This window comes from Schistocerca gregaria, chromosome 6 (assembly GCF_023897955.1).
Source record: "Schistocerca gregaria isolate iqSchGreg1 chromosome 6, iqSchGreg1.2, whole genome shotgun sequence".
NCBI classification, from domain to species: domain Eukaryota; kingdom Metazoa; phylum Arthropoda; class Insecta; order Orthoptera; family Acrididae; genus Schistocerca; species Schistocerca gregaria.
In genome coordinates, this window is record NC_064925.1 from 484,622,895 (window position 1) to 484,638,793 (window position 15,899).

Consider the following 15,899-nt stretch of genomic DNA (forward strand, 5'->3'; position numbering starts at 1 on the left):
ATGAAGACAGTTGTTGTCAATCGGGAACTGGAAAATGTGAATCAGTTCAAATACCTGGGAAGTTTTATCACAAATGATGTCCAATGCACCAACGAAATCCGAGCAAGAATCGCCATGTACAAAACCGCTTTTAACAAGAAGAGGACTCTGCTGACCAGCATGTTGGGTTTGGCATTGAGGAAAAAACTGATAAAGTGCTACATGTGGAACATTGCACTGTATGGAGCAGAGACATGGACTATGAGAAAGAAGGAGAAAAAGTACTTAGAGGGCTTAGAAATGTGGCGCTGGAGGAGAACGGAAAAGATCAAGTGGACAGATCGCATAAAAATGACGATGTACTACGGAGAGTAGGAGAGATGAGAAGTATTCAGGGTACAATTTTCAGAGAAAGGCCAACTGGATTGGACGTGTACTTAGACATGAGGGACTCATACATGATGTCATCGAAGGGAAACTCAGAGGAAACGCAGAGACGAGGAAGAAGAAGAATTCAACTTCTGGAGGCCATTAAAGATGGAAGGAGATACAACAGACAGCAGGAAGAAGCTGAAGACAGGGAATAGTGGAATCAGAAATTATCCGTACCAAGACATGGACCTTCCACTAGGCAGACTACTTCATAATAATAATAATAATAATAATAATAATATACCATTTCTCAGGAAGCTAAAAATTAACATCCTGAAATGTCAAAATCTGAAACATAACTGCGAAGCAGCAACTGTGTGAATTTGAAGAGGTTGAAAAATGAGCCAACCAGAGGCAAACAAAGGTTTGTTATCCTTGACCTAGGTTTTGTAAAAAACGTTTTTCTCAGGTAGTGGGTCTTGTCACATTCATGATGGTATATTAGGTTTCGGGTAATATTATGTACCATCATGAGAAGTAACAAGTCCCAATACTTCTGGAGAAGATATTTTTACAAATATCGTAACCTAGGTCGTGAGCTATTAAGGCTTTGTTTGCAGCTGGTTTGCTGATTTGTCAACCTATCCTGAAATGTGGCATATTTATTAAGAATTGCTCACTGAATAATCCCGTGCAGCACTGTTCCATTACATTTCCTCTGAGAAAAGTTTTCTTTTAAAATCTGAGAAAAAATAACAGCCCCAGTAAAAACTAAACAGAAAAATTAATTTCAGAGCAATTACGACATTAAACAAGAACCTGTTCTCATGTTTTATTAGCCTCTTATTCAGATGTACACTGTGAAATTGCAGAATTATTGTTTGATTAGTTTACGAGAAAATGCACAGCTTAGAAACAATGGTATAAAAAATTCAAAACCTTATTAAATGTATGTTGATTTGCATTTTCAAACAAGAACTGCACAGAATAACAAGCATTACGTTGTAAATAACAGTCTCAAGTATTACTAGCTTAGCTGTAATATTTTTGAAGATATATGAGTGTGAGAACAATAATGCATTTTGACCCACGTCTGTCCTTAATCAATATGATTTAGTAGCTCTCGCCAGATCGTCGGAACGTTGAATCTGAAAGCATATCATTCACACTTTGACCACTGTCTCAGTCTTTCTCATACGTACAGCAGACATAGTGGTTTGACCAAATGTTGTCTTGATTTCCTACTCTTACATCGAAATACACGAGATACACTTGCCTGGACACCATTAACGCACCAGAAATGTAACATGAGGAATCTACAGATACTGGCGCCATTTCGAACACAGTATGTTTGCCTTTTAGCTAATATCCGCCGACACAAACGCTTTTGATGGAGGACGACACGTACCAACTTTTATGCCGACACTGACAGTTGAGGTTTATAACACATTTAATGAGATACGGGCTGCCGTCTGCCGAATTATGACGTAAACGATTCGTTCCCATCATAAACTGACAGTTGGAAGCATTTCCTAAATATTTAGGTCTGTCCGTAAGTCTTCTATATGTGATTTTTTTCAGTGTGTAATACATTTTTTTCAAATTGCGATCTGAAAAAAATTCTGATGTGTTGGAAGGAAAACTAAGGTAATTTTTGAATTCAGCTAAAAAATTCCATGATCAAAAACTGAAAAGGATGATATAACCGAAAAGAGTAATGTGGGTCTGTGTTATTCTTGCAACTTAATGACAGATAAAGACATCAGTTATGCCTCCGCCTTGATTTACTGCAGCAGTGCTGTGACATGGCGAGCTCCGCTTTCGTTCGCGCTCGATCCACAGCGTGGCGGTCGATTGATACAAGCGTAAGAGGCTCTCTGCGGGTGGCCCATTGTCTGGCTGTGGCTGCCGCTGGCACTTTCTTGGGACACAGTTGGCACTGCCGTATCTCTTGGGTCCCAACTTTGAGTTCCCATCTACTTTGGGGAGCCCCGGAGAGGAAGCGGAGCACGTGGGTCCGGAACGGTGGGCGGTGAGACCTCCGGGGGAACACGTGTAGCCCAATTATCTGCAAGGACGGATGGCAACTAGGGATTACAGCTCCGAGTACAAACTTGTGTCATCCGATTTCGCATGCCGGATTTTGGAGTGTCTTGAACTGATCTCGAACATGGCAACATAGCAAAATACTGTCAATTAAAAGCTGTGCATCTGAACCCTGCACAAATGAACGAGAGAAAATCAGTTATTGGAATCTTGTGGGCACAAAAATACAGAGTCGAGTTTAATTTCTTGTTTCAATAATAAATTATTCCTCTAAACTAACTAATAATATTAATACCTCACATAGTCGGCTGGAGAATGATCAATGAATTGAATGTAAAAAAAGTTCAGATATGATGTGTTAGTGAAGTGGAAGCGTGAAGGCGCACGTACAGCACAGAAGCGTACAGGGCGACCTCGTGTGTTGACTGACATACACCACCAACAGTTGAAGAGGGTACTAGTGTGTAATAGGCAGACATCTATCCACACCGTCACATTAGAATTCCAAACTGCATCAGCATCTACTGCAAGTGCTATGACAGTTAGGCAGGAGGTGAGGAAACTTGGATTTCATGGTAGAGCAGGTTCTCATAAGCCACATATCACGGCGGTAAATGCCAAACTATGCATCGCTTGGTGTAAGCAGCGTAAACATTGGAGGATTGAACTGTGGAAAAACATTGTGTGGAGTGACGAATCACTGTGGACAATGTGACAATACATAGGAAGGGTGTGGGTATGGCGAATGCCCAGTGATCGTCATATGCCAGCATTTGTAGTTCCAACAGTAAAATTGGGAGGAGTTGGTGTTATATTATTTACATGAAGCTGATAATTTTAAATTTATTTTACCATTACTATTAGTGGCTTCTAAAGCATCGATAAGGTTTTATATTCTGGTTTGTTTCACAATCTGAGTAGAATCTGTGAAGAAATGAGCATATTTACGAAATTTACTTCACCTCTTATGTGCAGGAGAAACATAATAATGAATTTAACTCATTCAGCAATGGTAAAATAAATTTATAATAACATATGAAAACATTTTGCAATTTAATGCGTTAGTGCTGGCAGTCCATGTTTAAGGTAGCTGTTGAAATTCTTGAAATATCATATCTATAACAATGAAAATGTGATGGTTGCATGAGGCTCACGTTGATATTCCACCATATTTGCATATTTTTGACACTGTATGGTACTACTGTGTACATTATCCTTGTGCCAGAGTCTCAATTAAGAGATTTATGACGTTACTATAGTGCCCGAGTTCCTGCAGTATATTACACGATCAGTTTACATTTTCAATACATATAGTATAGCAAATCCCGTATATTACCATCGTTACGATATATACTATCTGAGACCAATGTCATATGTCGACCCAGGCCTTGATTAATTGATTTGTTTGGTTCTGAAAGTTACAGTCCAAGGCCTATACTAGATGATTACTGACTAGCACTTGTGATTTAGGTTGTTTAATGATACAGTTTTTAAATATATGCTGCTTGTCAGTAATACGGTTCCTTACGAATAAAGTGATGTATATGTATGTATATTCATATCTGACAGCATGCACGGTGTAAGATAAAACGATATCAGAATCTTAAACATGGCTGCGATTCAGCAACTCTATAAATTTGAAGCGTTTGAAAAAATCTTCCAACCAGTTACAAACCAAGGGTTTACTTAGTGCTAGACCAACGTTTAGATATTTATAAAAATATGTTCTTCAGAAGGAGGGGGCCCTAAAAACTTGTATATACGGTTACAAACTATTTTTACGTTCATAATGGAACATTAATAATAGAAAACAATTTGTGGGGTAAGGATACTTACTTGTTATGTCACATGGTGGTAAATTAGATTAGCTGGAGCCGAGTAGCTCTTGTCATATATAAAATTGATATAAAAACCTGAAACAACTCACACCATCACTTAAGAAAGCAGCCTCATTACTCTTAGCATGTGTTAGAATAAATGCACAATCGTGTTGCCCATTTGTAAAGGCTCTTGTCCACACAAAATTATAACAGGAGTTGACAGAATAAAACAATCAACATTTTTGTATAGATTATTTGCTGGTCATTGTATGAACATTGCTTTTATTTCTTTTTTGTTAATTGTCTTCCTGTGATGATAGACTGAGGGACCGAAAGTGGTCACAAATAAATGTTTCTTTGTACAGCTCATTGACAAAAATGGAGTTTTTTTAAGTACATGACAGCAGCAAAAAATATTAAACAAATAGGGCAGACTTGCACTCAGCAGTTGAAATAATTTAACCGGATGATAAATGTACTACTTGCGTTCCGCAGCTGTTGCAATCTCATGATTTTCTTATTGCAATTTACATCAACAATAGTAATAATCACTAGTAACGTTGTACGTCACATTTCCTTACACGTTTTTCAGCAGAACAAGTCTGTTTTGGTGCTGACACAGGTGTCAGAGACGCAGTGCTTTGTTTGGAGAATGTGCGTTTATTAGGTGCCCCATTTTAGTATATCATTATAACAGACTTGATCCGACTGCCCATTCACAACGAACGGGGCTATAAGCCACGTTGCTTAAACACTCTTATGCTTGGTGAGATATTTGGTACTGCTCATCTTCAGCTGAGATGAGTTTTTCTTTTGCTATGCCTTGTGTTAGTCCTACTACTAAAAGTAAGTTTTCACTGTGTAGGCAGATTTCTACAAACTCTTCGCGGCCACATCAAATTACTGTCTTGTATATCAGAGAGCATCTTTCTTAAATCAAGACATACCAGATTATATTGTAATAGGTAGCCCTTTCCCAAACCTAGCAAGACGCTTGCTATGTTAAGGACCTCTTAGAGCAATTCACTATGTCTCGAATCCTCGATTTCATTCAGTATACATTGAATGAACAATTGCCTTGAGAGAACTATATTGACGGTTTAGAATGAATGCAATCAATCTTGTCGAATCAGCATCTTGTGGAGTATCGTAGCGTGTTGTGGGAACTATACATCATGTAATGCGGACGGCGAAAGATATTTATTACTCGAAAATATTTATGTTCCGTGACGAATTTTAATTACGGCTATAGGAAGAGAACGCAATTTACGATATATGCATTTTACGTATCTCTGTATGTTAGAGCACGATTATTTGCCCCTCCCGACGTCAGAGCATTTTGTTTAGATGCCGCTGTTCTTCGTAAATTGTAAAAATATCAAGATGACGTCCGTGTTATCAGACACGTGATTTTACAAAAACTGAAAAATCCTGATGGTACTTGTTTCCGGTTCTGTCGCCGTGACCATCATCAGTCGTAAGCAGTCTTCTGAATTAAAAATAACTGAATCGTTAGGCATGACAATCACACAAAAGTAATAAAATAACTGAGGTAGGAACGTTTCAAATCCTGAAATTTATAAGTGGCACTAGGCGCTTACGGGATTTCGTTTGAGTGACAACTTCCTTAAGACAGAAGCTTCTCGGTGGCAAGAAAATGAAGATATCTTCGCTGGTAGCAACTGAATGAGATTGGAATACATGCGAAAAATAACTGAGAACAAAGGGTGCAAGTGCGAGAGCAACGCTGAATAGCAGAAGTTGGCATAAAAAGCTATTAGTGGCGGGTCACATTAAGTTAGTCAGGAGACTGACGACCTAAAAAAACGTTGAGGTTAAATCTGGGAATTTTAGTACGTTTGCAGGACACAAAAGGAGATTTTATGGTAGGGAAATGTGATTTTGTGAATGTTTGTGATTACTTCCCCCAATAATGTAAATAGAACTTGCATTGAATGTACAAGTTAAATCAAGAGAATTAGTAATTTAGTAGAAAGTGATAAGACAGTGGTTGAACAGGTACATATGCGGATGCGAAAGGAGAAAAATATACCTGGTTTTTTGTTTTCTTTTCCCACGAGGTGACGCACAGGGAAATTTCGACTGTGAGCCACCAACATTCACGCTCTGTTAAATCCTTAACGTTGCTTAGCGTATCCATTTGTTGAGATAAACAGAATTTTACCATGAAATGTATAGCACACAGTTACGGTAGAATTCGAGGCGTTTAAAAATCCGCAGTCCAGCGTAGTATTTCTTGCAACAATAAAGCGACCTATCTAGTAACCGAAGATTAGGAACTATTATCTCCGAAATAGGTAGGCTGAACGCAATGTAATCCGAATCCCCACATGATCCTTTACGACAATTCCATTTTCCCTATTCCTGGTTGAGTCCAAATTACACTCAACTAGTTCTTTTGCAATGAAACCAAACTAGTGGTTAGCACAGGCGAAAAATGAGACTAGAAAAACAGGATCTTCCTTTATCCATCACACATAGTCGAAATAAAACATCCATTCGTTTATACATCACATGGAGATCAATGTGTTAACTAAAGGAATCCTTCTTTTATGCAACGTCGGTGTACTCTTTTAATGAAAGAAACTGACAGGTTAATGGTGTCTTTCTCTCTTCCAGGAGCTCTAGCCATTCCTGGCGCAAGCAAATGTGTGAGGGTCTGACATTAGTGACGCTTGGAACACTGAGTTGGCAAGAGTCACACAGTTTTGATGTGCCAACATAGTTTCAGTGTCATAACTGTTGTAACAGACATAACCCTTAAGAGCATACTACATTCTACAAAATTATGTGTACCATATTCTACAAAATTATATGCAATTCATATTTTAACGTTAGTTTTCTAATTTTTTACATTGTGCGAACTGTGTGAAATCAGATCTGTGAGCTAACAGAATCACGGGTAATTTCTTTGATGATAGTTATAGATACAGGAAATCAAAAAGATGTGATGGATATGAGGGTAAAGAGACTGTTGCTCTAGGTCTTCTATGAGTGCACCGGTTGCTTTTCTGTTAACTGTGGACGTGCTTGCTTGTCAGAAGTATTTACAATTCTTCATCCTTTTTTTAAGCCCATTTCTGATGTGAAGTTTCCCAATGTTCTCATTTTTGCTACTTCCCGTCGCTTTCGCCTCTGATGTGAAGTTTCCCACTGTTCTTATTTTTGCTCTCAAACCATATCCTGTACTCTTTAGACTGCTGATACCTTTCCACAGATTCTGCAGTTCTTCTCCTGTTTAATTGAGTATAGCGATGTCATTAGCGAGTCACTTCACCTTGAATTTTAATACCCCTCTTGAACCTTTATTCTCTTTCCGTCATTGCTTCTTTGTTTGTACACCCACTAAAAACTATTTACAGACGATAACTATCGGTTAGTGTTCTGAATTTACTTATGTGACAGTGGCGTAGAAAATCACCACGACCACCACCAACCCCTCCACATTCAGCATCGTAATCATTATTATAACTATCGTCCTTTTACAGTGTTGCGTAAGTGCTTCATCTAGAACATCCTATTGATTACAGACCTCAGATAAGCCAAAACATTAGGACCACTGCTCACCTCAACGTTAGGTGCCGTCTGGTGGCGTTGCGGACACTCTACGCGGTAACAAAACTATGTAAGCGGAACAGACGTGGGTGGGGGATCACCCAAGCGGAGATATGGGCTGTAAATGGGGAAATACATCGAGTTAAGCGCCTTCGAGAAAGAGCAGTTTGTTATTACGCAGAGCCTGTGAATGAGTACTTCGAAAATGGCAAACATGGTCGAATGTTCACGTGCTACTATCGTGAACATTTTCGGAAAGGTGTAGAGAGACATGAGACTACGACTAGGTGTTTTGGTTGGTCGTCCCCTATTCTTCAGAGAACGTGGTGTTCGGAGCCTTGTCTGCTCAGTAATGTGGGGTATATGGTGCTCTGTGACATCTCTGCCGAAAGATCATAAACAATGGTACACGCACAAGTATTTCGGATCACACTGTTACTCGTATATTGTTGAACAAGGAGTTCCACAGCAGACCACCCCTATGTGTTCACATGTTGACCCAACGACATCATTCAGTTACAATTGCAGTAGCACGAGACCATCGGTATTCTATCGTCGATCAGTGGAAGTGCGTCGGATCTTCGAACGTATCACATTTTTACTACACTATGTCGATGGTTGTATCCACAAACGCTGTTATCGAGGGAAACGTTTGCTGGAAAAGTGCAGCGTGCCAAAGGGTGGTGGGAGCAGTATTTCGCTAAGGGAGGTATTCTCCTGCACATTCGGCCGCAGCTCGTGGTCTAATGGCTAGCGTTGCTGCCTCTGCATCACGGGGAACCAGGTTCGATTCCCGGTCAGGTTGGTGATTTTGTCCGTTTTGTCCGTTTCATCATCTTTCATGAAAGAGGCAAGACTGGACTGAGCAAAGACTGGAAGTTTGTACGGGCGCTGATAAGCGCACAGTTGAGCGCTTAACAAACCATTCAAAACCATCATCATCGTCATCATCATCATCATCCTACATGGTGAATGTCGGAGGGAATATTATACTACTGTTTATCACTCTCAGATGGAGTAAGGCGAAACAACAGCCTACAGGCTTGCGTACGACGCCTGACTTCTGATTACTGTTACGTTGCATTCCAAGCCCCTGCACAAAAAGTACGTTCGTGATAGCAGAACTTTCTGCAGTCTGTCACAAATGCCGAGATAACGCCACTTTCCAAAGAAAATATATATCTCGTCTAAACGTTTGCAGCGGCAGCTGAGCTTCGTGCGGTGCGTAGTGAACTTGGTAGACTACACGAGAATTTTCTACAACGATGTTATACCTGTATCGAATGTGATGGTCGCCAGTTGTAACACCTTCTTTAATGTACAACACTGCTGAGTAAAGAGTACATTACTTTCTTGAATTCACAGTTCGTTTGCATTGATTGCCCTTCTGTTTGTAATATTCTAGAATTTTCACTCACTTATTATGACTTCCAACAAAATACGTTCGTGTTGCAAGGTTATTGCATTTCAATTCCTCTCTAAGGTCTCCAAATTTCAGCGGAATCTTGTGCATCACCGTGTATACCAGAGTCAGCAGCCTCTTTTTTTACAGTCGGTTGAGACATTCTGCTGGGCGACAGATTAGTGATAACTGCAAGCTAAATAAGGGGCCAATGCCCAAGCGTCTCTGTATAGGCGACCTGAGACTCCATCTGAACCAGGCGTAGTATTTGATTTCAACTCCTTCATTTAGTTTTCTGGTAATTTTTGCGCTTCATATCTAAGTAGTTGAGTAAATTAAATCAGTTCTTAGAATTCTTTCCTTTCTATGCGTCTTTGATTTAAGAGACACACTAATCATGCTACCATTGCTGAGCAATCCATGTAAACCATTTCAGTTAATGTGACTGCTGTTTACGTTAGGGGGATATATCAAATGGGCAGAGGTGTCGGAGGGAATTCGAATTGAGGACGGAGGCATGCTAGGGTAGTTCGTGCAGTTCTATAAAGGCACTGTGTCAGAGTAGTGTAAACGTTAGCAGGAGGCGCGGGTTCAAAACCTGGCCTTGGCACAAATTTTCATTCGTCACTTCATTTTGTACATATACATCACATACGTTTCAGACTTGAAAACGTCTCTAAAACCCTATAGTTTTACTTCAACTAAGTTACAACTCTCTTGTTTCCTGACATAGCCGCATATGAGGCAAGCGATATGTAAATGTTAAAAATTCTGAATTCTTGTAAATACTCGTTTATTAATCAAAATCACAAAAAAATATTTATAATAATTGATAATTAGTCTAAGACAAAACAACTAGCCGTCTTTGATCTGAAATTCTACAAAAAACTGAACATGAGGGAGAAAAGTGCAATGTCAAAATATAACAAATACGATAAAATTTTTGTCTCAAATTACGAGACCAGTAGAAGAGACATTATCATTAATAAATGACTTTATTTTCACGTACAAGTAGAAAAAAATGAGGCCTTCGTGCTGTTAGTATATAATTTATTGGTGATAATGTGCCACTACCAGCTTGGTAAATAAACACACTAATGTTTGTCGTATTTGAAATGTTTTTAACTTTGTGTAATCTTTATAATAATGTGAGTTTGAGACTTACTGCTACCCTCGGGGCAATTTTCTATCAAATTTCAGGTTTTAAGATGGTTTTGAGATGGTTAGTTTTTTAGCCGGAAGTACGACGGATGTTCAACACGCAATGCAATACATCTCTTTTCTCTGCCAATTTCGGTTGAAAGAAAATGCTTAATTTGCTGTGGAATATCACGGAATATACGCACATCTGCCATCAACCTGTCTGATCTCCTGCGTCTCACCCGGCTGCACACAGCTGTGACTCCTACAATGAAATGGATGAAAAGATGTCATCGCGCTCGTCACCGCAAAAATGTGAATGAACTTCATCTTCTCCATGACAACACAAGGTCTAGTAGAAGTCTGCACACCCGAGAGGAGCTCGCAATACTTCATTGGACTGTTCTTCCTCATTCATCAAAAAGCCTAGGTCTCGCACCTTCTGCATCCCGTCCGTTAGACCCAGTGAGGGATTCACTCTTCAGGAAGCAGTATGTGGATGATGGTGAAGTTACTGATACAGTAGAGACGTTGGCTCCGATATCGACTAGTAAAGTGGCATCGTGTGGGCAAACAGGCCCTCCCAGTAATGTGGCGTAAGACCATCGCACTGAATGGAGTCTGTTGAAAAATAATGTTTTCTAGCCATAAGGGTGAGAAATACTACTGTGTACTGGACTCCTTAATAAAACCAACCTGCTTTCAGAAAAAAAGTGTTGCAGTAATTATTGAATCGTCCCCACGCGTAGATTGTAATTGTAGCCATTCTCACTAATGAATGAATATTTATGAGTATTCAAAGCTTTTACGTTGCAGTTATAAAATGGATTTGTCACTTTCTGGAGAAATCAAATACCAATATTATTTATAGTAATTATCCAATACTTGATAACAAAATTGAAGTCCGTATGACACAGTGACTCGCCTTCTCCCACTACTGCTAAGACAGTGTGACACTGGAGCAGGGCACCACATGGCCGCCAGAGGGGAGCAGTCTTTTGCTGTGGAAGGAATGTGGCGCGGGAATGGAGGAATCCAAATGAAAAGGAGCGCGGTATGCTGTGCTGCGGGTTGCAGCTGCTTCTTTGTCCACAGGCGGCGGCGGCGCCTGCTGGCTGATGAGGCGGCCGCACCGCGCGACGTCCGGCGCCAGAGGCGGCGTCCGGCCGCCACACAGATTGCGAGGCGCCGCTCCAAATGAAGGGCTTCTCGCTCACCCACCCCCCAGCCTCCCTCTCTAAGAACACATGTGCTCGCCCCAGGCAGCGGCAGATCACATCCCCAAAGAACGCCGGAAAGCTCTTCTCCGGTAAACCACTGCGGCGTCTCTTTGCAGTCTCAAACCGACGATTGCTGTCCTTCCGAATACGGTAGATGACACGGGATGAAAGAATTTTCATAGAACGTCGCCGATGTTCGTCCCTTCAGCTCCACCTGCATTTACTCAAATCCTCAGGAGTTTTTCATTTGCTTCCAGGAACCTGCGATTGTAAAGGATTCCGTCGGCCTGAGTGGCCGTGCGGTTCTGGGTGCTACAGTCTGGAGGCAAGCGACCGCTACGGTCGCAGGTTGGAATCCGGCCTCGGGCGTGGATGTGTGTGATATCCTTAGGTTAGTTAGGTTTAATTAGTTCTAAGTTGTAGGCGACTGATGACCTCAGAAGTTAAGTCCCACAGTGATCAGAGCCATTTTTTTTGTAAAGGATTCCACGGTTCTGTTGTAAGTATATGCTACTAGAAGAACAGTTTTCCACAAAGTAGTACCAACATTGTTCAACATGACTAAAAAGCTAGCCAATTCTGGAGGACATCAGATTTCCTAATGCACATTAATTATATTTCATTGTTCATCAGCGAACGTGTGCACAGATACACATAGGAAACGTCCACGTTGTTATGTCGTCACATCACAGAAATAATATCTGAGACTAAAACCCTCAAAAACGGATGTCTGTACCGTCCTTCTAAGCTAGAGACCTGAGTGATAAAAACCCAGGAACGCCAGCTATTAAGGCCGCTAAGTTAGGCGGGTGCCTCATTTACTATAACCGTTGTGAACATAGAGCCTCCAAACTTCCCGTTCGAAATAATATCTTAGATTCTAACAATGAGACCAACCGGATTTTTATATTTCTTTTGTTTTTAAGATACGTGAGGCTGAGAACTCGAATATCAATTCTCCAAAGCAATTCGATGCAACTGTCCTAAAGTTTCAAGAACATCGACTTTCAAGTTTTCCAAGAGCCCTGATTGCCTAACGTAAGGCAAATTTTACAATAGAGAATGTTTCTGTGTGTAGAACGTTTAGAAACATAGGTGCGTTTTTAGTAGAATAACTGTGAAGCGTAAGATACATAAAGATGGAATAAACATCAGTAGCTCTCGATACTAGTATTGGCTGGATTGCTTGTGCAAGTCTCCGTTTGGTCATGAATTTTTTGAGTTTTTCTCATTCAGTTCGAATACCGACACCATTTAAATATAAAATTCAGCAAATACAGGATAATCAACATGTGTCTGTAATTTTAATAAGAAAACCGAGTTTCCTTGCTTCTATTAGCTTATTACACACCATTGCTAAACTAGATGATTAATTATCGGTACTTTGTCACAGATTGTTGAAATTAAAAGAAATATTTCAAATTTAATTTTTTTTGTTATGTGTCTCACACTTCCCAGGAATACGCATAGAGCATGAATCTTTGTTTAGTAATTTCCAAAACTTGGAATTAAACCCATGCCTCAGTAGAGTGGGTGAGCATTCTACCACTGAGCCATGCTGTCTAGTGAAATGTCGACCTTACGTTAGGTTATTAACAGCAACTACATTGAGTGCCTTTGGTAATTGATATTTGAGTTCTGAACTTCCAATTCTATATAAAAGACAAAAATCCATTTCAAGTGTGTCTAGTTGTAAGACACAGGAAATGTCATTCCAACCATCCAGTTCTCCAACTGATAGTCAATATGTCGTGCTCCTATAGTCGATTATGCATTCCTGCTCCAGCAATGCGAGTAACAGTTCACGATTACATCAAAAACTTTGAGGAGATATTTTAACGAATATACAGGATAGATCAAAAATTTTTGCACACCTTCAAACTGAAGCTTTGAAAATCGGTTTAGGTATGTTTGCAGCTGGTAGAGCTATGGTTAACAACAGATGGTAGTGCAAAGGGGATTGAAAAAGTTTTGCACAGTCGTCTCCAAATTTTCTGTGTACCTACCTGGAACATTTATCTATAAGTTGGTACATAAAAGTATTTTCTTTCATTTACAGGTGAGCCATAATGGACCGTGAAGTAGATGTGAGGTTGTGACTGCAGTCTGTGATGGAGTTCCTCTTCAAGACCGGCGATGACTGTGCGACATCGATTCACATGAAGTTGCTACCTGGGGAGGACTCAGTGGATCGCAGCAGTATCCAGCCGTGGTTGCACAGGTTTAAAGAAGGTGATTTCAATCTACTAGAAATCAACGATGCGGAAGACCATCGACGGCAGTGAGTGATGTGAATAAGGAGACCATTGATCAAATAATCCAAAATGACAGATGTGTGACAATACGACAGCTTGTTGAAATGACTCCTTTATCATTGGGTAGGCTGGTATGAATGGTACAGTCACCAGGGTTCAGAAAGGTAATCACAATACACCATGAGAATGCTCCTATGACGCAAGAGAAAATCAGGAAATTGGGTTGGAAAATCGTTCCTCATCTTCCCTACTGTCCGGAATTGGCTTCATCTGATTTTTACCTCTTTGGTTACCTGAAGATCCAACTGTGCGGTACAGCATTTAATAGTGAGAAAGTTTACCTCCTGTGCCAAACGATGGTGTAAAAGTCAATCCTCAGAAGTTTACTAAAGTACATTTACATTATGGAAAGAACGTAGGGCCAGATGCGTCACAGCTGAAGGAGGCTACATTGAGTAGGCTGAATATATAGCTAAATGTTCCAAGTATGTTCACAAAAATGTGCAGGATCGTGCTCAGAAGTTTCGAAGGGTTTTCAGTTTGAATACTTCTAGTCATTGTTTCACCCAGAGTCGCTGTAATACTTATGATAATAGACTTTAAAGAAAAAAATAGCAGCACACCACGCAGAGAAACAAATGATTACAGTTTCAGAAAAATTGGATGATTTATTCTAGAGAAAGGTCTTAACAAAATGGGCAAGAAAGTAAAGCGTTAGTCCACTCCTGGCCCTTATACAAGAAATTATTGGACTTAGCATTGATTAACAGAGTTGGAGAGTGTCCGCCCAAGTGGTACCGTGCCAAATACTATCCAACTGGCCCGTTAGATCATCAAAATCCCGATCTGATTGGAAGCCCATGCCCAACATAGAGTTCGCCATGCACGAAGGCAAGTAGTAGAAACTCTCGCCACTTGCGGCAGTGCCTTATCTTGCTGAAATGTAAGTCCAAGATGTCTTGTGACGGAGGGCAATAAACGGGGCGTAGGATATGGTCGACGCATCACTGTACTATAAGGGTACCGTGGGTGACAGCCGCTTCTGTTATGTAAAGAAATTGCTCCCGAGACCATGACTTTCTGGCTGTCGGGCAATATGGCGGGTGACAGTCTAGTTGGTATTCCACCGCTGTCTAGGGATTCCCCAGACGACCTCAGCGCGGAATACTCAATAACCGGGGTAAAACTGTCTTCAGTGAAGAATACCACTTCAAATTGTACACTGAAGATCAGCGAAGACGTGTCTGGAGCTACTCTGGACAGTGATAGTATACTAATCCGACCGTTATGCGTCATACAGTCCGACAACCAGAAGTGATGGTCTAGTGCTCCTTTTCTTTCCACAGCAGGACGTCTTTGGTTGTAATCCGCGCCCCCTCTACAACACAGCGGCACTTACACGATATTCTGCGCACCGTCTCGTAACCGTGGGAAGCTATCCTAGACTTACCCGCAGAAGGTGAGGTTTTGTACTGTCTTCCTGCTTGCCGAGTCCAGCCTTGGCCAGCAAGGTCGCCGGATCTGTGCCTAGTTGAGAAGATTTAGAACGTAATGGGAGGGATTCTCCAATCACCTCGGTATTTTGACTAGTTAATTCTCTAGTTCGACAACATTTTGCACGCTGTGCCTCAGGACGACACCCAAAAATTCTATTAATCAATGGCAAGCCGAGTAACTGCTTGAAAAGGAGCAGAGGTTTTCCAACACGTTATTGACCTGCTCAGTCTCTTGAATAAGTCATCCAATTTTTAATAAAAAAATTGTATTAATTTTTTTGTCTGTACATGTGCAACACATCTACCGATTTCGATCCCATTCGAGTAATTCCGCCACGTTACGTAGTTCCTTTAGTTTTTTGTCATAAAGCTTATAAAGAGCAGAGGATTCAATCGGTGGATCCGTACGATTAAGCAGAAGGGTTAAGTGTCGTATTACAGCTTAGCATAGACACCCCAAGCTGGTACTCACTTCAGGACGATGATGCTATTGCCAGTAAACTTAGCTGGAGGACTCGGAGAATGCTCATTTGGCTACGAGCAGGTGTGGTGCTGTTATAGATTCGCACTAGTAAGATGTCACCGTAAGTGTG